At 46.2% G+C, this 27,952-nt stretch overlaps 1 protein-coding gene and 1 pseudogene across 1 annotated transcript in view; both read left to right on the plus strand.

Annotated features, from left to right (window-relative positions):
* LOC147722749 (cytochrome c oxidase subunit 4 isoform 1, mitochondrial-like) overlaps positions 1–27,952 on the plus strand; it is a 370,649-nt gene that overhangs the window by 78,667 nt on the left and 264,030 nt on the right. The window lies entirely within an intron of this gene.
* The window catches only part of LOC147722750 (uncharacterized), a 31,235-nt pseudogene that overhangs the window by 787 nt on the left and 2,496 nt on the right, over positions 1–27,952 (plus strand).

Below are 27,952 nucleotides of genomic sequence, written 5' to 3' on the forward strand. Positions count from 1 at the left end.
CTGGGCTCAGAGAGTGGTAGTTTTCCTGGGGAATGCAAATTGTGACCTCTCGACCGAGCGTCGCAGGTCCCTCTTAATAAAGCTCGACCCGAAGCTGGGCGACTTGGCCTCCTCTGAGGCGGGGGCGGTGGCCCAAGGGGGGCTCTTTGGGGACCCTTTCATAAAGGAGCTAGGGAAGTTTGTTTCCACCTTTACGTCCCTGGATAGGGCTCTATCGAGCATTAAGAAAGTTTTTCAACAGCGTTTCTCTCGAGGGGCCGGTCGCGGTGGGGGCCGCGCGACCAGCCGTGGCGGTCAACAGCAGTCTGGCAACAGGAATCAAGGCTCCGGGCGAGGTCAATTTAATGCCTCATCAAATTACAACACCTTCTACCCCACCAGTGGCCAGCGCTTCCGAGGCCGAGGTGGTTTCAAGAACACCGCTGGAAACAATTCAACCGGTGAGTGTTATTCCGGCGGATCAAGTCCGCATTGGGGTGCGGTTAGCCTTGTTTCTGGAGGCCTGGGCCGCGATCACGTCGGACTCATGGGTCCTACAGACCGTCCGAGGATTTCGCATAGAATTTTACGATCGACCCTACCAACGCAGGCCTTCACTCCCTATTGTTTTCTCTCACGCAGACGTGCAGCTGGTCGACAAAGAGGTCTCCGAATTGCTGTGCAAAGGGGCCATTTGTCGTTCGACGCAACACCCTGCCGGGTTTTTGAGCAATCTGTTTCTAGTGGAAAAGGCAGACGGAGGCAAGCGACTGGTAATCAAGCTCAAAGAGTTCAACGGCTGGTTGGTTTACCGGCATTTCAAGATGGAGGGTATCCATCTGTTGCGGGACATGTTGCAACCCAACGACTGGATGGTCCGGCTGGACCTCAAGGATGCCTTTTTTGGTGGTGCCCATTCACCCTCCGCATCGTCGATTTCTTCAATTCCGGTGGATGGGCCAGGTTTTCGAGTTTACCGCCCTTCCATTCTGGCTTTCCTCGGCGCCTTGGTGCTTTACCAAGCTTCTTCACCCGGTAGTGGAACACTTGCGGAGGCAAGGGGTGCGGATGATTGTCTATTTGGACGACATCCTGTTGATGGCGCAATGTCCCAGGAAGCTAATCCTTCAACTTCGGCAGACAGTGTCCCTGCTCCAAGGGCTGGGGTTTGTCGTGAACGAAGAAAAGTCAGTTCTCTCTCCTTCTCAGACAGTAGTGTTTCTGGGTTTTACCGTGGACTCGGTGCAGTGCACCCTGAGCCTACCCTCCAAGAAGATAGGAAAGATTTGTCACATTTTGCGTCAGACGATCTCGAGGTCCCACACATCCCTCCGCCAGATTGCCCGGGTGGCGGGGTTACTTTCCTCATCCATCCAGGCAATCTTCCCGGGTCCCCTCCACTATCGGGCCCTCCAACGCCTCAAGGCGCATCATCTACGTCGGGACTGACTTACGATCAGGTGGTTCCCCTCTCCGTCGAAGTGAAGGAGGAAATGGCATGGTGGCTCGCCCATATGGAGGCCTGGAACGGTCGGCGATCTTCGGTCCAGTTCCGGACTTGGTGATAGAGTCCGACGCCAGCAGAGCCGGTTGGGGCGCCCGTTGCGGAGAGTTTTCCACAGGCGGCGCCTGGTCGTTCGAGGAACAGGAGCTGAATATCAACTGCTTAGAGCTGTTGGCAGGGTCCTTCGCGGTACGCTGTTAGAACGAAGTTTCAGTTCGTTTCTGTGTCCTGCTTCAGATGGACAACATCTCAGCTGTCCGTTACGTCAACCACCTGGGTAGCCCTCGCTCCAAAGCCCTGGCAGATTTAGCGAAGGATTTCTGGGATTATTGCCTGGCACACCACGTGTCAGTGACAGCGGAGTACTTGCCAGGTCAGGCCAATCAGGTGGCGGATTGACACTCCCGGCACTTGCGGGACTCCAGTCAGTGGAAACTGGACGCACAGGTCTTCAGGTGGCTGGACAGTCTTTGGGGCCAGTTCTCGGTGGACCTCTTTGCAACCTGTCTGGACCATCAGCTCCCGCGGTTTTTCAGCTGGAGGCCGGACCCTCTCGCGGTGGCCACAGATGCTTTCCTCCAGGACTGGGGTCCGGAGAGGTCGTACGCCTTCCCTCCGTTTTCAATGGTGCTGAGGGCGGTGGCCCAGCTTCGCCGCCAGCGAGCGGAGGTGGTCATGGTGACCCCCTGGTGGAGATCTCAAGTTTGGTTTCCAGTTCTTCTGGAACTTTCCTGGAATTCTCCAATCCTACTCCCCCGGTTTCCGCGTCTTCTTCTCAACGCGGACGGGGACCCCCATCCTCTGGTAATGCAGAGCTCTCTTCACCTCATGGCGTGGAGGCTTTCAGGCGACGCTGGTCGCTCCCAGGTCTTTCGGGACCGGCTGAGACTTTCCTTTCCAGGGCCTGGGCCTGTAGAACAGCGAAACGGTACCGCTCAGCTTGGAATAAGTGATCCCGTTGGTGTCTTCGACGGGGTCTGGATCCCCTGGTCGCAGGCGTCGTTCCAGTCTTGAACTTTCTGGCGGAATCGGCTTCGGCCGGCCTGGCCCACAGCAGTGTCAATGCGATGCGTTTGGCGATCTCAGCAGGCCACCACCCGGTGGAAGGTGCGCCGATTCGGGAACATCCTTTTGTTTGTAGACTTTTGAGGGGTATTCGTCTTTCTTTGCCCCCTGAACCGCGGTATTCAGTTCTCTGGGATGTCAACCTTGTGTTGAATCTTTTTTTGTCTTGGCAACCGAATAAGTATCTGTCCTTGAAGGAGCTAGCAGCGAAATTAGCGATGCTTTTGTGCCAGGTTTCATGCAGGCGGCTTTCGGATGTACGAGCTCTGGATGTTTCAGCGAGGGTTTTTTCCCCTGATGGGGTCGTCTTCACTTTGGGGCGCCGTACGAAATGTGGATCAAGGACGATTTCCTACCCGTATTTCGTCGACGTCCCAAAACTCTGTGTGGTACAATGCTTGAAGGCATATGAGGAGGTGACCCTTGAACTTCGCCCTGCGGGCGAACGACAGCTACTGATTGCGTGCGAAAACCGCACAAGGCTGTCTCATCACCCACCATCGCCAGATGGGTACGGTGGATCATGCAGGAAGCAGGTATCGATACGAAGCAGTTCGGTGCCCACTCGGCCAGAGGGGCCATGGCTTCGAAAGCCTTTTCGTTGGGAGCCCGCTTGGAGGACCTAATGTGCGCTGCGGACTGGTCCTCGGATTCCACTTTTAAACGGTTCTACTTTAAACCGGTGGTGGATATTGCACAATTGGTGGTAAGTAAGCTTTGAACTAGCATAATCTGAAACCTCCGATACTGACATAGAATCGAAATTTGCCTAGCATAGTAACAGTAAGTTTTAATTCTATTAAGGACACAGAGGCGAGGATTATCCCTCCCGAGCCTCCTGCGGTAGCGATCCCCCCGTACTGCAGTAAGTATTCGGGTTTTCTCAAATGTGTGGTTATGAACCGCACTGTTCTCAAGGTCATATTTTTTCCTGATGGTGTACATAGGGACTTTTGTCCTTGCACCGCTGACGCTGTTGTGTGTTCTCTTGCTAGGAAACGATGGTGCGAAACAGGACCAGTAATACTATGGCGTGACTCGCGCGAAGAAAGAGGAAGTGGTCACAGGGAGGACGTCCTATCTAGCCGTCATGGACATCGGGGAAGGACTATAATGTGGACTGCCTTGCTTGTTGTCATGATTCAGAAAAGGGGGTGGTGATGAACAGAGTGTCTGAATTAAGCAGACCACTCTTACCCAGTCCAAAGATCAGGGCTTGATCCATCACCGTTATTTATCTCACTGCACCATCCCAGCTCAGAACCTGGCTATATGCAAATCAGTCTGTCCCTGGCCAAGTGCATCATGGGAACTGGGCAGACTAAACTACCAAGCCAATTCTTCACCAGAAAGGAGACAAGCTACCGGGGACCGGTTTCTGGCATTTCAGCCGTCTTCGGCCCGGCTTGCTTGAATCCTGATGGTGCAGTGAGAAAGGGACTCATGTCTGAGTATGCCCTGCCACACCTATAGTGGCCAAAAACGATTCAGAAAAGGGGGTGGTGATGAACAGAGTGTCTGAATTAAGCAGACCACTCTTACCCAGTCCAAAGATCAGGGCTTGATCCATCACCGTTATTTATCTCACTGCATCATCCCAGCTCAGAACCTGGCTATATGCAAATCAGTCTGTCCCTGGCCCAGTGCATCATGGGAACAGGGCAGACTAAACTACCAAGCCAATTCTTCACCAGAAAGGAGACAAGCTACCGGGGACCGGTTTCTGGCATTTCAGCCGTCTTCGGCCCAGCTTGCTTGAATCCTGATGGTGCAGTGAGAAAGGGACTCATGTCTGAGTATGCCCTGCCACACCTATAGTGGCCAAAAACGATTCAGAAAAGGGGGTGGTGATGAACAGAGTGTCTGAATTAAGCAGACCACTCTTACCCAGTCCAAAGATCAGGGCTTGATCCATCACCGTTATTTATCTCACTGCACCATCCCAGCTCAGAACCTGGCTATATGCAAATCAGTCTGTCCCTGGCCCAGTGCATCATGGGAACAGGGCAGACTAAACTACCAAGCCAATTCTTCACCAGAAAGGAGACAAGCTACCGGGGACCGGTTTCTGGCATTTCAGCCGTCTTCGGCCCGGCTTGCTTGAATCCTGATGGTGCAGTGAGAAAGGGACTCATGTCTGAGTATGCCCTGCCACACCTATAGTGGCCAAAAACGATTCAGAAAAGGGGGTGGTGATGAACAGAGTGTCTGAATTAAGCAGACCACTCTTACCCAGTCCAAAGATCGGGGCTTGATCCATCACGTTATTTATCTCACTGCACCATCCCAGCTCAGAACCTGGCTATATGCAAATCAGTCTGTCCCTGTCCCAGTGCATCATGGAAACAGGGCAGACCAAACTACCAAGCCAATTCTTCACCAGAAAGGAGACAAGCTACCGGGGACCGGTTTCTGGCATTTCAGCCGTCTTCGGCCCGGCTTGCTTGAATCCTGATGGTGCAGTGAGAAAGGGACTCATGTCTGAGTATGCCCTGCCACACCTATAGTGGCCAAAAACGATTCAGAAAAGGGGGTGGTGATGAACAGAGTGTCTGAATTAAGCAGACCACTCTTACCCAGTCCAAAGATCAGGGCTTGATCCATCACCGTTATTTATCTCACTGCACCATCCCAGCTCAGAACCTGGCTATATGCATATCAGTCTGTCCCTGTCCCAGTGCATCATGGGAACAGGGCAGACTAAACTACCAAGCCAATTCTTCACCAGAAAGGAGACAAGCTACCGGGGACCGGTTTCTGGCATTTCAGCCGTCTTCGGCCCGGCTTGCTTGAATCCTGATGGTGCAGTGAGAAAGGGACTCATGTCTGAGTATGCCCTGCCACACCTATAGTGGCCAAAAACGATTCAGAAAAGGGGGTGGTGATGAACAGAGTGTCTGAATTAAGCAGACCACTCTTACCCAGTCCAAAGATCAGGGCTTGATCCATCACCGTTATTTATCTCACTGCACCATCCCAGCTCAGAACCTGGCTATATGCAAATCAGTCTGTCCCTGGCCCAGTGCATCATGGGAACAGGGCAGACTAAACTACCAAGCCAATTCTTCACCAGAAAGGAGACAAGCTACCGGGGACCGGTTTCTGGCATTTCAGCCGTCTTCGGCCCGGCTTGCTTGAATCCTGATGGTGCAGTGAGAAAGGGACTCATGTCTGAGTATGCCCTGCCACACCTATAGTGGCCAAAAACGATTCAGAAAAGGGGGTGGTGATGAACAGAGTGTCTGAATTAAGCAGACCACTCTTACCCAGTCCAAAGATCAGGGCTTGATCCATCACCGTTATTTATCTCACTGCACCATCCCAGCTCAGAACCTGGCTATATGCAAATAAGTCTGTCCCTGTCCCAGTGCATCATGGGAACAGGGCAGACTAAACTACCAAGCCAATTCTTCACCAGAAAGGAGACAAGCTACCGGGGACCGGTTTCTGGCATTTCAGCCGTCTTCGGCCCGGCTTGCTTGAATCCTGATGGTGCAGTGAGAAAGGGACTCATGTCTGAGTATGCCCTGCCACACCTATAGTGGCCAAAAACGATTCAGAAAAGGGGGTGGTGATGAACAGAGTGTCTGAATTCAGCAGACCACTCTTACCCAGTCCAAAGATCAGGGATTGATCCATCACCGTTATTTATCTCACTGCACCATCCCAGCTCAGAACCTGGCTATATGCAAATCAGTCTGTCCCTGGCCCAGTGCATCATGGGAACAGGGCAGACTAAACTACCAAGCCAATTCTTCACCAGAAAGGAGACAAGCTACCGGGGACCGGTTTCTGGCATTTCAGCCGTCTTCTGAATCATTTTTGTCCACCATAAGCGTGGAAGGGTATACTCAGATGTGAGTCCCTAGCTCATTGCACCATCAGGATTCAAGCAAGCCGGGCCGAAGACAGCTGAAATGCCAGAAACCGGTCCCCGGTAGCTTGTTTCCTTCCCAGTATAAGAATTGGCTTGGTAGTTTGGTCTGCCCTGTTCCCATGATGCACTGGGCCAGGGTCAGACTAATTTGCATATAGCCAAGTTCTGAGCTGGGATGGTGCAGTGAGCTAAAAAATGGCGATGGATCAAGCCCTGATCCTTGGACTGGGTAAGAGTGGTCTGCTTAATTCAGACACTCTGTTCATCACCACCCCCTTTTCTGAATCATTTTTGTCCACCATAAGCGTGGAAGGGTATACTCAGATGTGAGTCCCTAGCTCATTGCACCATCAGGATTCAAGCAAGCCGGGCCGAAGACGGCTGAAATGCCAGAAACTGGTCCCCGGTAGCTTGTTTCCTTCCCAGTATAAGAATTGGCTTGGTAGTTTGGTCTGCCCTGATCCCATGATGCACTGGGCCAGGGTCAGACTAATTTGCATATAGCCAAGTTCTGAGCTGGGATGGTGCAGTGAGCTAAAAAACGGTGATGGATCAAGCCCTGATCCTTGGTATGGGTAAGAGTGGTCTGCTTAATTCAGACACTCTGTTCATCATCACCACCCCCTTTTCTGAATCATTTTTGTCCACCATAAGCGTGGAAGGGTATACTCAGATGTGAGTCCCTAGCTCATTGCACCATCAGGATTCAAGCAAGCCGTGCCGAAGACGGCTGAAATGCCAGAAACCGGTCCCCGGTAGCTTGTTTCCTTCCCAGTATAAGAATTGGCTTGGTAGTTTGGTCTGCCCTGTTCCCATGATGCACTGGGCCAGGGTCAGACTAATTTGCATACAGCCAAGTTCTGAGCTGGGATGGTGCAGTGAGCTAAAAAACGGTGATGGATCAAGCCCTGATCCTTGGACTGGGTAAGAGTGGTCAGCTTAATTCAGACACTCTGTTCATCACCACCCCCTTTTTTGAATCATTTTTGTCCACCATAAGCGTGGAAGGGTATACTCAGATGTGAGTCCCTAGCTCATTGCACCATCAGGATTCAAGCAAGCCGGGCCGAAGATGGCTGAAATGCCAGAAACCGGTCCCCGGTAGCTTGTTTCCTTCCCAGTATAAGAATTGGCTTGGTAGTTTGGTCTGCCCTGTTCCCATGATGCACTGGGCCAGGGTCAGACTAATTTGCATATAGCCAAGTTCTGAGCTGGGATGCTGCAGTGAGCTAAAAAACGGTGATGGATCAAGCCCTGATCCTTGGAGTGTGTAAGAGTGGTCTGCTTAATTCAGACACTCTGTTCATCACCACCCCCTTTTCTGAATCTTGCTTGTTGTCATGGGACTTGTAGTTTTTCAAAGGAAATTTTACTGATGTTGTAGCCCTTATCCTTTGTTTTGAGGTTTAGGGCTCATGTTATTGCTTTTTCGGCTGCTGTGTGTTGTATTAAATAAACAGCGAAGAAGGGAAAAAGCATAATCCTCGCCTCCGTGTCCTTAATAGAATTGAAACTTACTGTTACTATGCTAGGCAAATTTCGATTCCCACCCATATCGCAGGGATAATTCCAAAATCAGACTTTTCGATTAGATTCCAGTGCAATTTCTTGCTGTTTTGCTAATGTAGATAGCAATTTTATTCTTAACAACCACATCCATCTTAAGAACTTAGCTACAGAAATTACATAGCGAGGCAAGGGATTGGTATATAGAATTCTCAAAGCAACGCTACTGTGACTAGTACCTAGATTCTTACAAGTCTGCACGAGTCAAACGAGGGCCTGCATAGGCAGGACAGACAAACAGTACATGGGAGTAGGTTTCGACATGCTCTATGCAGAGTGGGCATTTATTATCACCAGATGAAAACCAATGTCCAGTAAACGATTTTAATTGAAGGGAGCCCACTCTAAATTGGAAGTACAGTTTCCGACCAAGGGGTTTTAAAATTGTATCAATGAAGCTCAAAGCTTGGACAGGGTTTAAATATAAAAAATCTCCCTGTCAATGTGGTACTGTCACTTGGTCTAATGGTATTATGTCCAACCATTTCCCAGTATCTTTCCTTAATTATTTCTTTAGATGAAAACTGGGTGCTAGATGGATTTTCCCTTAGGTTCGGCATTCCCATGCTGACCAAGACACCTCTGATGTCGCGTAGCCAGCCAATTTTATGAAAGTGATCTGCCTCAATGACCTCCCTGAGACCTTTAACAAAAGTAGCCAGCTCCAGGGTACACCAAAGTCTACAGCATTATAATAAGGGGCGTAGCCTGGCTGTGTCTACCAGCGATTTCCTTCCTAAGTCATAGAGCAGGGGTAACACAGGAGTGCTTTGGGGAAGGCTAGTGATCATTCGGAAGAACCTATTCTCTGCTGTAGCTAGCTGGGTCAGGATCTCAAAGCCCCATAATTCCAACCCATATAAGACGGAGCTCACCACTTTGGCGTTGTAAATCCGCAGCACCAGGCTTACTGGCTTCGTCAACAATGTTTTCAATTAATTATTTAAAGCAATTGGCGATGTTTCAGTGCCATGATTTCAGTATGTTGCCTCCAACTAATTTTTTTCTCCAAGATGATTCCTAAGTATGTGAATGCATAGGGGCTCACCCCCCCCCAAATGTATTCTACCCATGAATGCTTGGTGCGGATTCAAAGTCATACATTTAGTTTTAGTTGTATTAATTTTTAGCCCTCGCAGATTGCAGAAGTCTTCAAAACGTAATAACACACGCTGTAACCCACCAGGGCTTTTTGAGATAATGAGCGTGTCGTAAGCGAATATTTGGATTGGAATCCTGTTATCTGCTATGACCGGAGCATCGGTGGAGGTAGTATCAAAAAATTGAGCAACTCCATTAACAAAAAGGGAGAATAGACACACCCATGGCGCACTCCCTTTTCAACTGGAAAGGGATCAGTTACATTCCCCTGTGAGCCCCAGCAAATTAGGGCAAAGTTGTTCTTGTATCAGAACAACGAAGGCCTGTCCGACCAAACACTTCTATTAGTTAGGCTGCAGGTACTTCAGGGGTGTGTTTATAACCTTATCACTACCCCTTCCCTTCTGAAACGAGACTCTTTAGTTCCTGCGCAAGGGTCACTCTTTGTTGCAGTACAAACAAGGTAAAGTCAGAAATTGACAGGGTACCATCACAAAACACAAAAAAATGTGTAGAGCGAGAGTGAGCACCTCACGGTAGAACCACCAAAGGGGTTATCTGGCTAGCAGATGCCAGTGTACCCACTTATCATCATCGGTTGCTCACTCTCGTATAAGTGGAAAGAAAAAGACGGACACATAGAAGGAAAGGACACACAACATGTACTCGTCCTGTTCCTCCTAAACAGATAGATCAAGATCGATTCCGTGCCCCAGCGAATAAAGAATCGCAATCGCTGTTTCAAGTGTACCAAATCACCATTACCCCTGTGAGACAAAGAAAAAGTGCATCTCACACATTAAAATTGCAGAACTCACTGACCACTCCTGTTTTTTATTCCGGGTTGTGAGCGCTCCAAATTAAAACGCCCCACATTGAACCAACTTTCATGTGAGACTATATCGCCAACATGTTTCGTTGCTATACTCTAAGCAACTTCATCAGGGCAAGTAGGGGTCCAGCGTTTTTAAGATTCCACTTATATTTAGTTAAACCTGAGGGTTGCATATCAACTGCATACCTGCTACCTTACTCAGATGAAAATCCGTGTCCCCAAGATCACGTGATTGAAACGAAACCCGCTACTGGTCAAGGTTTCCAAGCCGGCAACACACACTCCGTCACTCAGCCACAGTTGTTCTTGTACAATTGAACAATGAGGGCATTCCCAACTCCGGGAGCACCATCCATAGCTTATTGCGTGAAACTAGGTTGAAAGCTTTCTTTAGGTCAACAAAGGCAGCATACATGCTGCACTTGCCTAGCACTACAGTCCCCCAGTATATTAACAGAAAGAGGCAAGCTTTATCTATTGTTCTAATGTGTTCACGGAAACCCGCCAGGAGGGGTGTTAGGATATCATTGGCTTCAATCCACTGCTATACCTTTGACAGGACAAGGCGTGTTACCACCTTTTGAATTGAATCAATTAGGCCTATAGTTTCCTGGCAAAGACCTATCGCCCTTTTTGTATACTGGTATGATCTCCGCCCTCCTCCAAGAATCCGAAATATGTGTACCAAGGGCAATGGCATTCGCTAACAACATTATTTACTTGCCCCTGTTTTCCTTGTTATACAAAAATACATCGGCAGGAATACTATCAATGCCAGGTGCTCTCCCCCCTGCCATAGCACGAAGGACAGCTCTTACATCAGCTAGCTCTAACACCCGACCAATTAAATATGGATGAGTGGTGAAGGGCTCACCTTCATATACATAATTATTTGCATACTGTTTAGCAAAATGTTTGACCCAGGATGCTGGGTTTATGTGATTCTGTGGGGGAAGAGAGCATTCTCCTCTACCCCATTTTATTAGGTTCCAAAAATGTTGGAGGTTATCCCTAGTGCACGCTATTTCTAGGTCTTGCCACCTACTTTTGTGCTGTGTTTTTGTAACACTATCCTGTGCTTTCTTGTAACTTTTCCTTTCACTCTGTATTCTACTAGAGGTTTTAGATCTAATGGCCTCCCCTAAAAATCTGAGAGCTTGCTTACATTCTTTATTAAACCAATGGTGCTGTGACTTAACATGATTACCCTTAACACTATGCAGTCTATAAAAGTGGGATCGCATTTTATCATATAAATTATTGTAAATAGTTGTTATGACATCAATTGCCTGTAGGTTAAGGAGGTGAACCTCCATTCCTGCTACCACTTGCCCAACATCCCTGGTAATGGTGGTCAATGTGTCTGGATTTTCCACTATCTTGGACCATTTAAGTCGCCTCATAGCATTAGAGATTAATAAATCTATGGTAGTAAATGAGTTAGGGGGTGTGTTGGTTCGTTTCGTTTTGTAAATTCAAATACAGAACACAATGGTTTGTGACCGCCCTCCACTCGCTTTGTAACTACCATGTCCTTAAGGGAATGCCATAGTTTTAGATCAATTAGGAGATACTCGTTTCAGTTTGAGTGATGACCGTTATTATATGTGGTGGCCCCTTGCCTATAAGAGGTGGTTCGGCCATTGGCCGCCCTTATGCCTCTTTCCAGGCAGAAATGTTTGAGTTGGATAGCTGCTTCTGTCTATCTTTTAATTGGTGTTAGCTCTAAACTAGGGATGTTCCACAGTGCATCTTCCTCTCCCGCCAGGTCAACATCCTTTCTATCGAGTAGTTCAAAGGTCAAATTCAAATCCCCAGCTATTACGATAGATGCTGCACCTGAAAGTGTATCTAGCAGCTCGTCTACTGCTGTTACAGTTTCGGACCTCAGCCCACCTCTGAGACCGCTCACGTACACATAATAGATATCAATGCTGCCATAGGGACAGGTCAACAGCCGAATAACAAGGAAATCCGAGCTGTGGGTCCGCAGTACCTGTATCTTCGAGCCAATATCCTGCTGCATTATATTTATGCCACTCTTGTAAATATGGGGCAGCGTCAAAAATAAATGGGTGTTGCGGCAGAACAGCCACCACAACAACCATTGCCCACACCTTTCATGCTAAGTATAGCGTGAAAGGGTGCCTTATTTACAAGGTAGTGTTAAGCCACGTTAAGTTGCTTATCACTGCCTTGTAAATAAGGTGAAGCCTGTATCGCTACCTCATCGTCAAAAAAGTGACGTTCTGGTGGCGGTAGGGTATTTTTAAATATGCCCCCTTGTCTTAAACAGCGAAACAGGGAGAAATGTTTTATTTCTCCTCATTGTTGCTGTTTCTATGTGTGCTGCACAATGCAACTGCAAAATGCCATGTATGATTGTTTATGTGCAGGAAGGTGTCACTTCCTACACATAAACAATAATTCACCCCAACGCAGGCACCCTTGCACTGTGTTGGGGGCTAGACAGGCCCCGAAATGAAAGCTGCCCACAGAGACATGGCGGTAGCCCACAATCTGTAGAAAAAGCAGCCCACCTGTAAGTGAAGGTCGCTTCTGTGCTGCAGCATTCCCCTCGGATGGTCTTTGTTTTTTTTTTTAAATCACCTGTTGTGCAATTGAGCAAGATTCGCAGCACATTTTGGTGTTTTTCGTAGTCTGTTATTTTTTCACAGATCAACCATTGTTGATGCCCTGTCTTATGTGAAAAAAAGCCGATTACACCAACTGTTATGCACCGGAAGAGGTCACTTCAAAGGAACTCTATGTAGCAGTGAGTTTATCCGGAGCCCACTCATTTTTAACCATCTTTATTGGTTTAACTTTCCAGCACACGTATGAACATTTACAAAACGTAATTCGTGAAATTATTTTCAAAGTATACTTGTGCTTAATCTCCTCAATGCTCCTTTTCTCTAGTTGTATCTTACTACTGTCAAGTCAAAGTCAAAGTCAAAAAGTTTTTATTTGCTTTGGTACTCAACTGAGGACCACAAATTTAAAAACAACAATTACAGAACATAAGCATAATCAATATAATTTTAAAAAGGATTTTAAAAATGTATAGAAATTGTAACAAACCCATTCGTCAGTCGGTTGTTTACATAATGCTAGTAAATTGTTTACTGTAGTAATATTGCATTTCTGGTATATCGGCTTAAGATATCTAGCTCGTGCTTTAACTACACTTTCGTGTGGACAAACAAATAAAATATGCACAATATCTTGATCACCACCAAAACAGAGTTTACAGATAGGGGAGTCTCCTGGTGACCATTTAGATGTAACAGTGGAGACTGGGAGAATGCCTAAGCGCAACATAATTATGGACCTTCTTGCTCCATGTGTAAGGCAAAGCCCCAAGTATGGACGTAATTGCTTATATTCCAACGACTCTATGTAAGTTTTATATGTAGATAACTTACTACAATGCATAAGGTCGAGATCATAACTTAGTCTTGGAGTAAAGCATTTCAGAAAAAGTTTTAACTGGGGTTTTGTCCATGATAACAGAATATCTTCAGTCAGGTTCGCTGTTTTAAACGCTTCAAACATGTTTTTTGAGAAGTTGAGTTGTCGAGAATCTGTTTTAAATATCTCAGTCTTCAACAGGAATCTCAACGTTCCTTCCTTTGCGTGCAGAATGTTGTACGCCCATCGAATAACATTTGCTATTGCTGTCGCATATGAACTTGTCAGAGCGAGTTCCAATCTGAGGGCCTGTACAGATGTTGATGTGGAAACCTTTAGTAATCTTTTCAAGATCTTACCTTCGGTCATGTCCATGAAAGACCATTGTTTTGTAGGTAGGTGTTCAGTTGCATAGGACAAGACCGAGGGTATTTTTACTTTATACACCTTGAGTAATGAGGAAAAATGCCTACTTCCTGTGGCAGTATACATTCTAGAGAGTGCCCCGGCATGGATTTCAGATTTTTTCTTTAGATTGTTTATATGTTTAAGATTTTGTAAGTTCTTGGTAAAGATCCTGCCGAGGTAAGTATATTCATCTACTTCCTCTACTCTTATCCCATCAAGGTTCCAGTGATATTTAGCGCTTTTCTTCCGACCAGAAAACGCCACTACTTTTGTTTTAGTTAGATTAGGGATTAGAAAATGTTCCTTCGAATAAACATTTAAAGAATCCAGTAAATTTTGGAGACCAAAAGGGGTGAGGTCTAACATAACTATATCGTCTGCGTAAAGTAGCGCGTGTATGCTCTGAAGAGCAATCTTTGGTGGCAGGCTCGAGCATTTTTGTAAGTAAGATGGTAGATCGCTCAGATATAGTGAAAAAAGAATTGGTGCAAGAAGACATCCTTGTTTAAGACCATTTGAAGTATTAATTGATTTCGTCAGACCTTTTTCACTTCCCATTTGTACCTGGGACCAAGTGTTCGTATGTAATGTGATTATAATCTGCAATAGATTTTCAGAAATCCCCAGTCTTCTCAGTTTTTTCCATAACGTTGGTCTATCTACGCGGTCAAACGCAGTGGAATAATCTATGAAGGCAGCATACACTGGTTGTGATTTCCTCCCAATGTATTTATCGAGAATAGTCTGAAGTGTTGAGATATTATCTGTTACTGAATGATTGGGGCGAAAGCCAGCTTGAAACTTAGGTATTATTCCATTCGAGAAGCACCAGGCTTTTAATCTGTCCAGTACCTCCGCTGCGAATATTTTACCAGTAGCGTCCATTAATGCAATTTGGCGGTAATTACTAGCAACATTTCGATTCCCTTTTTTATAAATAGGGATTATTGTACTTCCTTGCCATGATTTAGGTATTCTCCTGGTACAGAAGATAAGATTAAAAAGTGATGTTAACATCAGACTCCATTCCTTAGGATTTGACTGCAGAACTTTAATCGGTATCAGGTCAGGACCTGACGCTGAAGTGTTCCTGGCATTTCTTATGTGATTTTCAATAGAATGTGCTGTAATTTTTTCTGTTGGTGTTAGGTTGCTTTCCAGACTAATTTCAGAGGCATTATTGACAGTCTCTGTTGGGTTCGCTTTATATAGGTCAGTTAAATAGGCTTCCCATTCCTGGGGTGGTACTGGTATAGCATATAACTTCTTTTTTGTTCCAGTTATTTTGGCTATCAGAGACCAATATTTTCTTTGATTGTATTGTTTCGCTGCCTCTTGAATGTCCACCCAGTTTTTGTCTTGTTGCATTCTTTTTTTGCTCGTCTTCTCCCTTCTAAGCTGATTTTTTAACTTATTTATCTCTAGCTGTATAACCTGTATCTTACTACTGAATTAGTTTATCTATATATTTTCACTCTTCGCAGAACTTTCAATGCTTAATCCACAGCCCAGACTTAAGTTTTGTCACAACATAAGGTGTATTTGTAAAGCGCACGTTCGCCCAGATGGGTATCTTCGCGCTAAATACCACCGCAAGCCCTTTGGCTGCGTCACGCTGCAGCACTTTCAGAGCACAGGAATGAGACATATCTACAAAGATATGTCGCATTCCTGTTCTCTCCCCTGCTCAGGCGCAGAAACAGGTGCCATGCGCCGGCGCAGGCACCCTTGCACCATGGTGCAAGGAGGCCTGCTCCATGGGGAGATTGCTTTTGTGAAGAAAGGGGCCCCTTCCTGCACAAAAGCAATCAATGCAGGCATTTTCCTCTTTCAATGCGTGCAGTAGAATGCAGCACACATTGAAAAAGGAGCCAGCCTTTGCAATGCAATAGGTCTCGCATTTGGAGAGTTTGAGCTATATGTAGTGTAAATGCCAAATATTTTATGTTTTGGTTTTGAAAATAGCGAAATTAATAGCTTTGTCATTTACAATGCCAATAGTTTTAACTTTTGCAAATGTGACACCTCTAGCATTTGTAATGCAATATGTGTTGTATTTACGTGATTTAGATGTATTGATATTACAAATAACAATGGCTTTTAATTTTTTAATAATTAATACTTAAATAAAAGTTATTGTAATTTATAATGGCAATAGCTCTAACTTTTGTAAATAACTTTTGTGAAGATTATGTTCAGTGTATTTTATTGTGAAGAAAATCCAAGAACAGAAGTGAAATATTAACATCTTTTTGTGACATTTGTAATAAAGCTTGAAACATTGAGAGAACATATTTGAACTAGTTGTTGAATGGTGGCACTGAGTGATGTTGTGGTGGCGACGAGTGAGGCCGATCAATAGATAGATGGTTGTGTGTGTGGGGGGTTGTGAGTGTGTGTGGGGGGGTTGTGTGTGTGTGTGGGGGGGGTTGTGTGTGTGTGTGTGGGGAGGGTTATGTGTGTGTGGGGGTTGTATGTGTGGGGCCTTGCATGTGTGGGGCCTTGCGTGTGTGGGGGGTTGCATGTGTGGAGGGTTGCGTGTGTGGGGGGTTGCGTGTGTGGGGGGGGTTGCATGTGTGGGAGGGTTGGGTGTGGGGGGTTGCGGATGTGGGGTTGCTTGTGTGTGGGGTTGCATTTGTGTGGGGTTGCATGTGTGGGGTTGTGTGTGTGTGGGGTTGTGTATGTGGGGTTGTGTGTGTGGGGGGTTGTGTGTGGGGTTGTGTGTGGGGGGGTTGTGTGTGTGGGGCGTTGTGTGTGTGGGGGTTTGTGTGTGGGGGGTTGCATGTGTGGGAGGGTTGGGTGTGGGGGGTTGCGGATGTGGGGTTGCTTGTGTGTGGGGTTGCATTTGTGTGGGGTTGCATGTGTGGGGTTGTGTGTGTGTGGGGTTGTGTATGTGGGGTTGTGTGTGTGGGGGGTTGTGTGGGGGGTTGTGTGTGTGGGGGGGTTGTGTGTGTGGGGGGGTTGTGTGGGTGTGGGTGTGTGTGTGTGTGAGGGGGGGTGTGGGTGTGTGTGTGGGTGTGTGTGTGTGTTTGGGGGAGTGTGTGTGGGGGGTGGTGTGTGTGTGTGTTTGAGTATGTGTGTGGGGGGTGTGTGTGGGGTTGTATGTGTGTGGGGGTTGTATGTGTGTGGGGGTTGCATGTGTGTGGGGGTTGCATGTGTGTGGGGGTTGCATGTGTGGTGGTTGCGTGTGTGGGGTGTTGCATGTGTGGGGGGGTTGTGTGTGTGGGGTTTCGTGTGTGGGGTTTGTGTGGGTGGTATGGGTGTGTGTGGGGTTGTGTGTGGGGAGGTTGTGTGTGTTGGGTTGTGTGTGGGGGGTTGTGTGTGTGGGAGGTTGTGTGTGTGGGGGTTGAGTGTGGGGGGTTTTGTGTGGGGGGTATGTGCGTGTGTGGGGTTGTGGGAGGGGGTTGTGGGTGGGTGTTGTGTGTGTGGGGTTGTGTGTGTGGGGTTGTGTGTCTGGGGGTTGTGTGTCTGGGGGTTGTATGTGTGTGTGGGGTTCTGTGTGTGTGGGGTTGTGTGTGGGGGGTTGTGTGTTGGGTTTGTGTGTGGGGGTAGTGTGTGTGGGGTAGTGTGTGAGGGGTTAGTGTGTATGGGAGGAGTGTGTGTGGGGGGAGTGTGTGTGGGGGGTTGTGTGTGTGGAGGGTTGTGTGTGTGGGGTTGTGTGTGTTGGGGTGTGTGTGTTGGGGTGTGTGTATGGGGGGTTGCGTGTATGGGGGGTTGCGTGTGGGGGGTTGCATGTGTGGGGGGTTGCATGTGTGGGGGGTTGCTTTAGGCGTGGGCGGAAAATCCGTTCCGCTCGCGGATTTTGCGGATTTTCGGGAAATCCGCAATCCGCGAGATTTGCGAATTTCCCGCAAAATCCGCAAATCCGCGAGCAGCGGATTTTGCTCGCACTGCTCGCACTGTTCGCGTGAGTTCGCGCCCCGCGAATAAGTGCAAAATTGCAGAAATACGATTTTAGCAAAACTGAAAGTAACTACTTACCAGGTTCAAAAGTTCAGGCTCATCATTAGTAGCCATTTCCTGGAGTGCTTCCTGAGGGGCCCCTCCAGAGTTCAGTTGCCAGTTGAAACTAGTATGTGACCCTGCTCTGAACCTCAGAATAGTTACACATATGCCACAAAGGTCCTGAATTACAGCTAAGGGAGACAAGCAGGAGCCAGGCTGGAAGTTAAAATCCATTAATCAGCCCCTAATTCATTATTGTCAGTTGGGGCAGGGCAGGTGTTGTAACTAATTTTGCAACAATGAAAGCACTTAGCAAGTGCAAAAGATCACTAATCAGGGCGCACTAAGGAAGCAGGTGCCAGCTAAAAAAATATTCTGTGACACATGAATCAGCCCCAAATTAATTCAGGTCACTTGAGGCAGGGAAGGTGTGCTTTGCTTTGCCGAAAATAATGTACACTGGACAACCAGAGGGTGTGGTGATGAAACAGAGGGTGGCATGGGTGGGCCAGAGGGTGGCATGAGTAGTCAGAGAGTGGCAGTGGTGACAGAGAGTGGCAGTGATGAAGAAGAGTGTCCCAAACAGGCTGGACACGTAGAAACAACAAGTTCGCGAAACTTGCGACCCGACAGGTAAGTTCGCAATTTGCGAAAGTGTACAAAACCCTCGCGAACTGGCAGAAACACGGGCGAACACAAAAAAAAAAAAATCCGCAAATTCGCGGGAATTCGCGGATTTTGCGGATTGCGAATCCGCAAATCCGCAAAATTCGCGAACGCGAGATCCGCAAAATTCGCTCATGCTTAGGTTGCTTGTGCGGGGGGTGCGTGTGTGGGGTTGTGTGTGTGGGGTTGTGTGGGTGGTATGGTTGTGTGTGGGGGGTTGTGTGTGTTGGCTTGTGTGGGTGGGGTTGTGTGGGAGGTATGGGGATGTGTGTGGGGGGTTGTGTGTGTTGGGTTGTGTGTGTTGGGTTGTGTGGGGGGTTGTGTGTGTGGGGGGTTGTTTGTCTGTGCGGGTTTGTGTGTGGGTGTGCTTGTGTGGGGTGGGGTTGTGTGGGTGGTATGAGTGTGGGGTTGTGTTTGTTGGGTTGTGTACAGGGTTGTGTGTGTGGGGTTGTGTGGGTGGGGTTGTGTGTGCGTGGGGATATGTGTGGGGGTTGTGTGTGTGGGGTTGTGTGTGTGGGGGGTTGTGTGTTGGGTTTGTGTGGGGGGGTAGTGTGTGGAGTAGTGTGTGGGGGGTTAGTGTGTATGGGAGGAGTGTGTGTGGGGGGTTGTGTGTGTGGAGGGTTGTGTGTGTGGGGGTTGGGTGGGGGGTCGGTATGGGTGTGTGTGGGGGGTTGTGTGTATGGGGTTGTGAGTGGGGTTGTGTATGTGGGGTTGTGTGGGTGGTATGGTTGTGTGTGGGGGGGTTGTGTGTGTTGGGTTGTGTGGGAGGTATGGGTGTGTGTGTGGGGGGGGTTTTGTGTGTTCGGTTGTGTGTGTTGGGTTGTGTGTGGGGTTGTGTGTGTGGGGGGTTGTTTGTCTGTGGGGGGTTGTGTGTGTGGGGTTGTGTGTGTGGGTGTGGTTGTGTGGGGTGGGGTTGTGTGGGTGGTATGAGTGTGGGGTTGTGTGCAGGGGGTTATATGTGTTGGGTTGTGTGCGGGGTTGTGTGTGTGGGGTTGTGTGTGTGGGGGTGTGTGGGTGGGGTTGTGTGTGTGTGGGGTTATGTGTGGGGGTTGTGTGTGTGGGGGTTATGTGTGTGTGTGGGGGGTTGTGTGTGGGGGGTATGGGTGTGTGTGGGGGGTTTTGTGTATGGGGTTGTGGGTGTGGGGTTGTGTGCGGTGGGGTTGTGTGTGTGGGGTTGTGTGTATGGGGTTGTGTGCAGGGGGGGGTTGTGTGTGGGGGGTATGGGTGTGTGGTGGGGGTTGTGTGTGGGGGTATGGGTGTGTGTGAGGGGTTGTGTGTGTGGGTTGTGTGTGTGGGGGTTGTGTGTGTGGGGTGGGTGTGTGGGGTTGTGTGTGTGTGTGTGTGTGTGTGTGTGTGTGTGTGTGTGTGCGATGTTCTGCCAGAAACAAAGTCATGAAATAAACTGATGCAATCTAATCTGTGAAGTGTAGTCAGTAAAGGAGTCACACAAATAGATTTCTATTCTAAGGGGGAAACTTACTATTAAAATATATAACACTGCAGTTCAATCCCACACAGAAATAGAAACCTTCAATGTAGCTTTTTGGCATTTTTTTTGTACCATGCTATTTTTCGCCCATCGATTAATTCCTCCATTCAGCAAAAAGGTTTCTGAATGAGGTCACATCCTAGCATCGGGACGCAGAACTGGATGCAGGGAGACTTCCCAGACAGTATCCAGATTTCCTCACAGAAACAAAAGAGTCCCCGCCCCGCTGTCAAAAGCTGGTCGCGCCCTGACTCCGTATGTAAGGAAATGCGCTGGGCTTGCGGCCAAACTCGCACGCCATAGATACCGACATCTGTCAGCTTCCTGATAAAAGAAAAGAGATATTGGAAGGAATGAGTGTGCACAGCACGCGCTCTTTGTTACTCGTGTAGACACAGAGCATAGGCAAAGATCCAGAAGGTCGCATATATTCATGGATCTTGCAACATATATGATGGCACTGGAACAAACACGGGCACATTCAAGTAATGTGGCCAGTACCCTTTCCTCATGGGTACAGCGGAGGTTTCTCATTTGGCAGGATGTATAGTGATGCATTCCTACACTTGCATTGTAGCGGAGCAACGCTGCCCCCGGGATGTCACCACATAGGAAACTAAATTGTGCCTCTGAGTCGAAGAAACGCTGGACGGCTGTCGCTGTGCGAGGACCGGGAACCAGACTCTGAAAAGGACAAGATTTTCTGATGTGTCGTGGAAAGGCAGGAGAGACAGTTACGTGGAAATTAAATAAGAAAGTACCTAGAACAAGCGGAATGTCACTCGTGGGTGAGTGGGGAAAATAAACATCATACGCAGAGGTCCTCAAAGCACTCTAGCGTGATGGTTGCTGCAGGATATGACTGCAGGCCGCAGTGTATTGTTCAGGGAAAACCCCAGGGTGCGTTGACAATGCCAGGACACATTTGACCGCTTACCGTCTTTAGCTACAGAGTCAGCCGTTGGAGACACAGCTTCCTCCAGAGAAAGCACCAAGGAATTTCGAGGCAGCTCGATTTACTCATATCGAGTGAAAGCGAAAAGTGTGGTGATACATTATATCTATTTTTAAAGTTTTGAGTAGTGCAGAATACGCCACTGTTTACGTCAGAGCTCTTTACACACATGGACGTGGTATATGTATCAAATACCCCGTTTAAACAGTGCTGTTTATAGGCTAGAGAAAAAGACAAACGAAGTGTACGCAGGCTGTATTCTCGTGCATCTAAAATAACAGTAGAAGTGTAAGCGCCCATATTCGCACAGCCAGGTTACGGTCATTCCCTTGAGCTTTGGAACACACTCTCTGCAGCTCAATTGGCAAAGCTGTGACAAATGGTGATCAAGCTACGTCTATGCTGAGCTAGATGAATGAGGATAACAAGCAAAGCAGTAAGGGGCTTCAGATGGCAAATGCGGAGCATTTTGGGGCCGCTTTGTTCTGAGTGGCCTCGCGGCTCACTGAGAACATCAAAGTGGCAGCCAAAAGGCTCCAGGCTGCAGGCGCACATGAGACCTAAAACAAGCTCTCGGCATTGCGTGGCGGGGGGGTGGGTAGCGGTATGGGTGCTTGTTGCCGGTCGCGTTAGGAACAAGCTCTCGGCATTGTGTGGCGGGGGGGGGGGGCTGGTAGCAGTATGGGTGCTTGTTCACGAGAGCGAGGCCAGCAAGTTCCGGGAGCGCACTCCTTTGAAGTCTGATGGGGACATCAAAGGAAGTGTGGGAGGGAACTAGCAAACCTGCAGAGTGCGTGAATGGGAAGAGCGGCCGTGGGAGGTGGGAGGAGAAGTAGGAGAGTGGTGGTGTGCCATGTGCACGCGGGGGGCAGGGGAGCGGCATCCTTTTAAGTGTGATTGGGGGGAGCTGCAGCCTTTGAAGTCTGATGTGAGGCACAGACAAATGGGTGGTGTGTGACGTGGCTGGCCTCGTGCACCCGCCTGTCTCAAATGAACTGTGTCTAATCTGCCGTTTTGGTAGACTGTTCTTTTGCCCTTACTATAATCTTGCCAGCAATGCGCAAGCGCATTGGCTGGCGAGACCTAAAAAAGAGGAGAAATGAAAACATTTCTCCTCGTTTCTCTTGGCTACGCCACCCCTCTGGTGGCGCAGCAAACTAGCGCATTTCCAGGTTTACGATTTCTCGTAAATCTGGAAATGCATCAGTGGACATAGGTGTTGCGTGGGAACACCCACAGCAACACCCATGTCCCGCCCCTAACACGCAAAGTGTTACGTGAACAGGGGCGATATTTACAAGCACAGGTTAAGTCATGCAGGGTGACTTTACCTGTGCTTGTAAATATCCCTTAGCAAGCTGCGCCACCGGTGCGTCACCCAACGTGATGCACCAGTGGCGCATGGGGCTTGTAAATCTTCCCCCAGATGTTTATTGTTACCCAACTCAATGGTACTCATTTTATCGACTTCAGAAAGATAAAAGACTGAATTGACCCGCCGGGATTTGAACCTGCCAACACGAGGTAAAACACAGGCCCTTACAGTGGCCACATTAGTCAACTAAGCCACAAGACCCATCCTCGCTTGCCATCTTCTCTTATCTCACTCTTCAACCATTCTACATCATACGTCCCAAAGAGAGTTTAAAAATTACAAACACCAGTGAATCTATAAAAAACAAGGCTGTTCCCCTGTTCCATCGCCTTTCGTAAATATCACAGTGAAGTGGAGTAAAAATATACTTCTAATATGTCTTCCTTCCTTAAACTTTGCACCATCGGTGCATGCACCAAGCAAGCTGTGTTCAGCTATAGTTTTCTTCTTTCACATGGTGTGCGGCTAATGCATGGATGCAGTCAGGAGTTCCTCGGCCTCGGTGTGTGCAAATATGTAAAGCCTGCAGTCCATGATTACAAGTCTGTAAGCACCCCTTCGGATTAAGCATGTTTTATTTCTTATTATATTTGATCCAGAAACTTCCTGTTGTACTAATATGCTGCATTGGGGTCAGTGAGTCTCAATTTCCCTTCAGGTACTAGAGTCAATACTTGATTATGCGCCTCTTGACTGCCTAAACACCACAGGAGAGTGTGTGATGCAGTCTGGCTCTTCTTTTCAGACCATCACAAAAAGACAAATGGGCCCCTATGTCATTAGCTCAACCTTTGGGCTTTTGCACCTTACAATGTAACTGTTCCTTCACCGAAAAATGTGTAATAACTTCATTCAGTATTATGGACCAACGCAGTTGTGTGGAAAAATAAACGGGATAGCCTCCCCCCCCCCCCCCCCCTCCCTTCCAGGTGTCAGGCTACATGATCGGCCACCCCACGTTTGCCAAAGAATCCTCTAATATCAAACAAGCCCATATTAGGGCTGTAGTCCATGCATTAGCAGGAAACTAAGGGAAAAAAGTTTTATAGTTTCTAGAGATGTTTTGTTCACTGCAGTTTTCTCTGATCCCAGCTTTTCAGCAGCTACAGATCTTCATGCCCTCCAATTTAGGACAGCTTTGCTTTTTTCTGGTTTCCTGAATTCACCTTTTAAGTTTCTTCTTTTCAAGATTATTATGGCTGTGACTACAAGTCTCTTGACTTCTCTTGTCACAGTTGGAACTAAAAATCGTCCCGCCAAAGTGTATTTCAACTTTATCTTACCTTAAGAAGGCCATATCTTTTTAAGTGACAAAAACAATTTAGCAATCTATAAAAACAGGCTATATTGGCTAATTCTATTAATTTAATTTACAAAGTGTAAATACATCTAAATACAGGAATGCCACTAAAAAAAACTATCTGATATTTCAAAAACATCTTTTACAAAATGAAGTGGAATGGGAATTAGGACAATGTAGACATATAGCTGTGCTAGATCCAAAAGCAACACTACTCCTTTAAGGCCCTTCAGTTACCCATCATGCCTTGTAGGAGGCAGTTACCTCACTTCTTTGTGACGATGCAAGTGAAGGATAAAGTTATTTCATTCAGTAGTCCTACAAAGTACCATTCTGGTACACTGTTTTGGTCAGTAGAGTTTCTGACATTTAAGCTCAACAATATTTAAAGCATGATCTAACACTACTTGTAGGTTGAATCAGGATTATGCACATACATTTTAATCTAGCTAGTTTTTGTTTTTCTGTGTTTTCCCATTATTATTGGTTTCCCTGTCCATTCCTCCGCAAGGGACATGTTTCTCTTTAACAATTGGAAGGGGTATACAGCGGTTAGCACGCATTTTTTACAACGCGTTGCTGTTACCACGCTACTTTTACCACGCAAGTCGTTACAACGACTTGCACTAGAGGGCGCTCCAGGATAGTAAATAATTTAATTTACTATCCAACTCCTTCCCTAGAGTCCACGGGGACTGGAGTTGGAATAGTAAATAAAAAATGTACTATCCAGCGCCCCTCCACGCAAGTAGTTGTAACGACTTGCGTGGTAAAAGTAGTGTTGTAACGGTACGCGTTGTAAAAGTACGCGTGGTACCGTCATATATCCATTGGAAGGTAATTGTGACTTTTGACTAAATGATATGGGCACCCAGATGCCGAAAAAGAGGTGATAGCGATATGTAATACTTACTGCATTGGTTTGGTAGCAACCAAATTACCAATGCCTGATTAACCTCTTGCTAATGGTTTTGATTTGTGACTAAGTGGTCCACAGAAGCTGGTTGCTGTAGGACAATGCTAGAATCATTACTATTTTTTCAATTTTATATCGCACAAACTCGAACCGAGTGTATTGGAGCACTTTACGTGAGCAAGAGTCACATTACACAAGGTCACTTTTATTTTAAGGCACAGGGGGATTATGTGATGTGCCCAGAATGGCAGGATGTGGAGCTGAGATTTGAATCATGTCCCTAGTTGTAAAGTCTGCAGCTCTGGCCATGACGCCGCATCCTGAAAAGTAAAAATGTACATGCTTTAAGAACGTATTTGTAGACCTGAATTAATGGGAAATAGACTATCATTGTAGTTCAAACTTTGGCTAGATCCTTTTTAATCTTTTAAAGTATGACTTCCAGCGAGCTCAAGTGTTCCTTCTAACTTGATCTGTTTTACACAGCTTTCAAAACATTATGGTAATCTTACATACTCTGGGAAGGAAAGAGCTTGCTATTTTATTCATTGCTTATAAATATTAATTAATATGATCCCAAGATTGAGAAGAAAAATATACCAGTGTAACAACAGTTTTCCATTTTGGATATCTTTATTCTATTCAACTTGATGTATTAAAATTAGATTTAGACCGCAGCAGAGATCAACATTGTAAAACAGTAATCCATATGAAATACAATCACATTCTAACAGTTAACAGATGATTCTGATTTTAAAATATCAGAGAAAATATTTAAATATAGGACGAAAACCCCTATAAATGTTAATCACCATATAAAAGATTTGTGAATTTGGAGGATTTGTAATCAATTTCAGCAATTTATAATCAGTGGAGATATTACAATTCACAATTAAAGAATGTCAAAAATGATTTTGAATATATTTATTTTTAAGCAGGACAGGGATCAAGTACATGGAAAACAGTTTAGGGTCCTAATCTGGGGTTTGACTTTTCCATCTCTCCAATAGAGATTTGTCAGGAAGTCTGTCTATTCGTTGGAGCAAAAGGAAGCATTTCACCTTATGGGAAATGTGGTAACAGAGACATGGTTGAATTTGACCAAAACTATCATTAGCAATAAAACTTCTGTATGTTTTTCAATTTACCACAATGTTCTATGTTGCGGAAGAACTTAACTTAGATACTTGCACTTTAAGAAAATTATGCAATTGCCCTGTGGGTCCTTGACTTTAGAAGGCCCCTAACTGAACTAAAACTCTCCAGTGCAAACTTAAAATTACTATGTAAAGTCATTTATTCGGCAGGTCCGCTTCGAAATTCACAAGGAAAAGAGACCTTAAGGACTTAAGTGTGCACGAGGAGCTTGTAACCCCAACAAATTATATTTGTGAGAGCTTGCATACAAATACTAGATATGTTTAGTGTAAACAAGGGTAGGAAGGACCCTGGTATTAACTAGTTATGAAAAACAATTGGTCCTTCATCACTATAAATACTAGATAGTCCAAGCTCTAATCTAAGAATTTGCACTGGTATTGCTGAGCTCGGACTCCAAAGCTTTTGTGAGATCTTCTCTTTGTATAAATCTAAAAAAAGACTAGCAAGAAATAAGAGTATATTCCAAAGCGTAAACTAGAGTTGGCGGTATCTTTATATTTCAAATATTTATTAAATTAATAAAATGCCTTTTCCTCATGGAGTTAAAAACGTTTTGAAGGGCACCTGTATGAGCCAGGGTTTTTTCCCCATGGTTGGTAAAGTGCATTTTTATGGCAGAGGTTGATGGAAAAGAATCTACATAAATAGACATAATTATCAACAACCTCTTTGTTTTTGACACACATACCAATTATATGTTAACGCTCTTTGTTTACCCCTAAAAACGAAAACCTTAATTTTCACAATATTTTTTTTCATAAAATGCCTTTTAACATAAATTCTTAATTCCCGTAAGTTTCTTTACAAACCTAGAGAGGGGTCATGTCACACAGAATAATTTCGTCGGCATACATAAAAGTGTGCAGTGGTGGTGACCCAAATTTGGGTGGAAAGCTATTCAATTGCAGGGATTGTGGGAAATCAGACATTTAAAGAGAAAACAGTAAACATGCTAATAGGCAATCCTGCTTCAACCCCCATTATGCATTGGACTTGCAGGGGAAAGACCTTTCGTTCCCCACGATAAAAATTTGCACCATGTCAAGGAATGCAATGAGATAATTAATCTAAGCAAATTAGAAGGTATGCCCAGGGTGACAGCTTGGACCATAAGTAGGTCTATCCAATAGATTGAATGCATCGAAAAGTCAATAAAAGCAGTATATACAACTTGATGTTGTTCCACAACATATTTGTCTAAAATAGGCTGTAACACCGTAATATTGTTATTTACAAAATGATTGGCTCTACAGCCTGACTGCTCCATGGGGATTATATCTACCTCTTGAGCTGACATTTCCAACTATTCCAAAATTCCCAGGGCAAACTTTTTTTCCGCCCACACCAAGTAGGGCAATTTGTCTATAGTTTCCAGGTGTTGCTGTGCAACCCTTTTAATGAAGCGGGATGATAATACTCCCTTTCTATGATTTTGGAATTAGATTAGTGTCATAACAATACACAAATAATGGACTCAGTATTTTTGCCCACGACTCAGCGTTTCGCTTGCACACAGCAATTGGAATCTCAACTGGACCCATGGAGGTAGAAGATCTCACTCTGCTTATATGTCTCCCAATTTGATCATGATTTGGAGGGGGGTATAGAAGCATACCTGGTTACTGTACTTGGGTGACTAATGCCCACATTCTTCTTGTATAAATCTATAATTTAAACTACCCAGTCTTGCACGTCTTTTGGATTTGCAGAGAACTTAAATGTTGTGCCCCAGTTTAAGGCTATACAACACCAAAAGGATCAAAGGGTATTTTCTGTGTGGCATTATGAAGGTGGTACTACTGCAGATCCCACTGTCTTTTCCTCAGGCTGCAAGAACCCCACTATTTTTCTTCATAAGGGATATTATTATTTGCATACGCAAGGTGGAAAACGAGAGAAACTGTATTTTCATGTCCGTTTATTTATCTCCTTTGACAATTGGACTTCTCATCCAGGGGATACTCATCAAAGTCATAATCTATGAATAATCCCCGCCTATGTGTGGGATCCCGGAGCATAAAGAAAATATATATAAATATATATGTATATGTATGTGAAAACATATATTTGCAGCTTAAAACATTTCCCAACTGGCAAAACTGCCGCTAAATTAAATGAATTAGCATACACACAGTAGTACTCGCCCCAACCCCTAAGGAAGAGAGAGAGAGCAGTAAACATTTGCATACAACAATGCTTTATTGCCATAGGAAAAACCTGTAATTGCAGGCATTTGCCAGTAGGCTGGAGTAGAGTATAAAGAAACAAAGAAAACTGACACCTTGCCTTTAAGGCATTAGAGTAGCGGTACCATGCCTTTAAGACCTGAAGGCGACCCCCTGCTCCCATGGTGCACCACAGGTGGCAGTTGGGTCAGTTCTTTTTTACGGCTCCTT

The sequence above is a fragment of the Lissotriton vulgaris genome, chromosome 4_1 (assembly GCF_964263255.1).
Source record: "Lissotriton vulgaris chromosome 4_1, aLisVul1.2, whole genome shotgun sequence".
NCBI lineage: Eukaryota > Metazoa > Chordata > Amphibia > Caudata > Salamandridae > Lissotriton > Lissotriton vulgaris.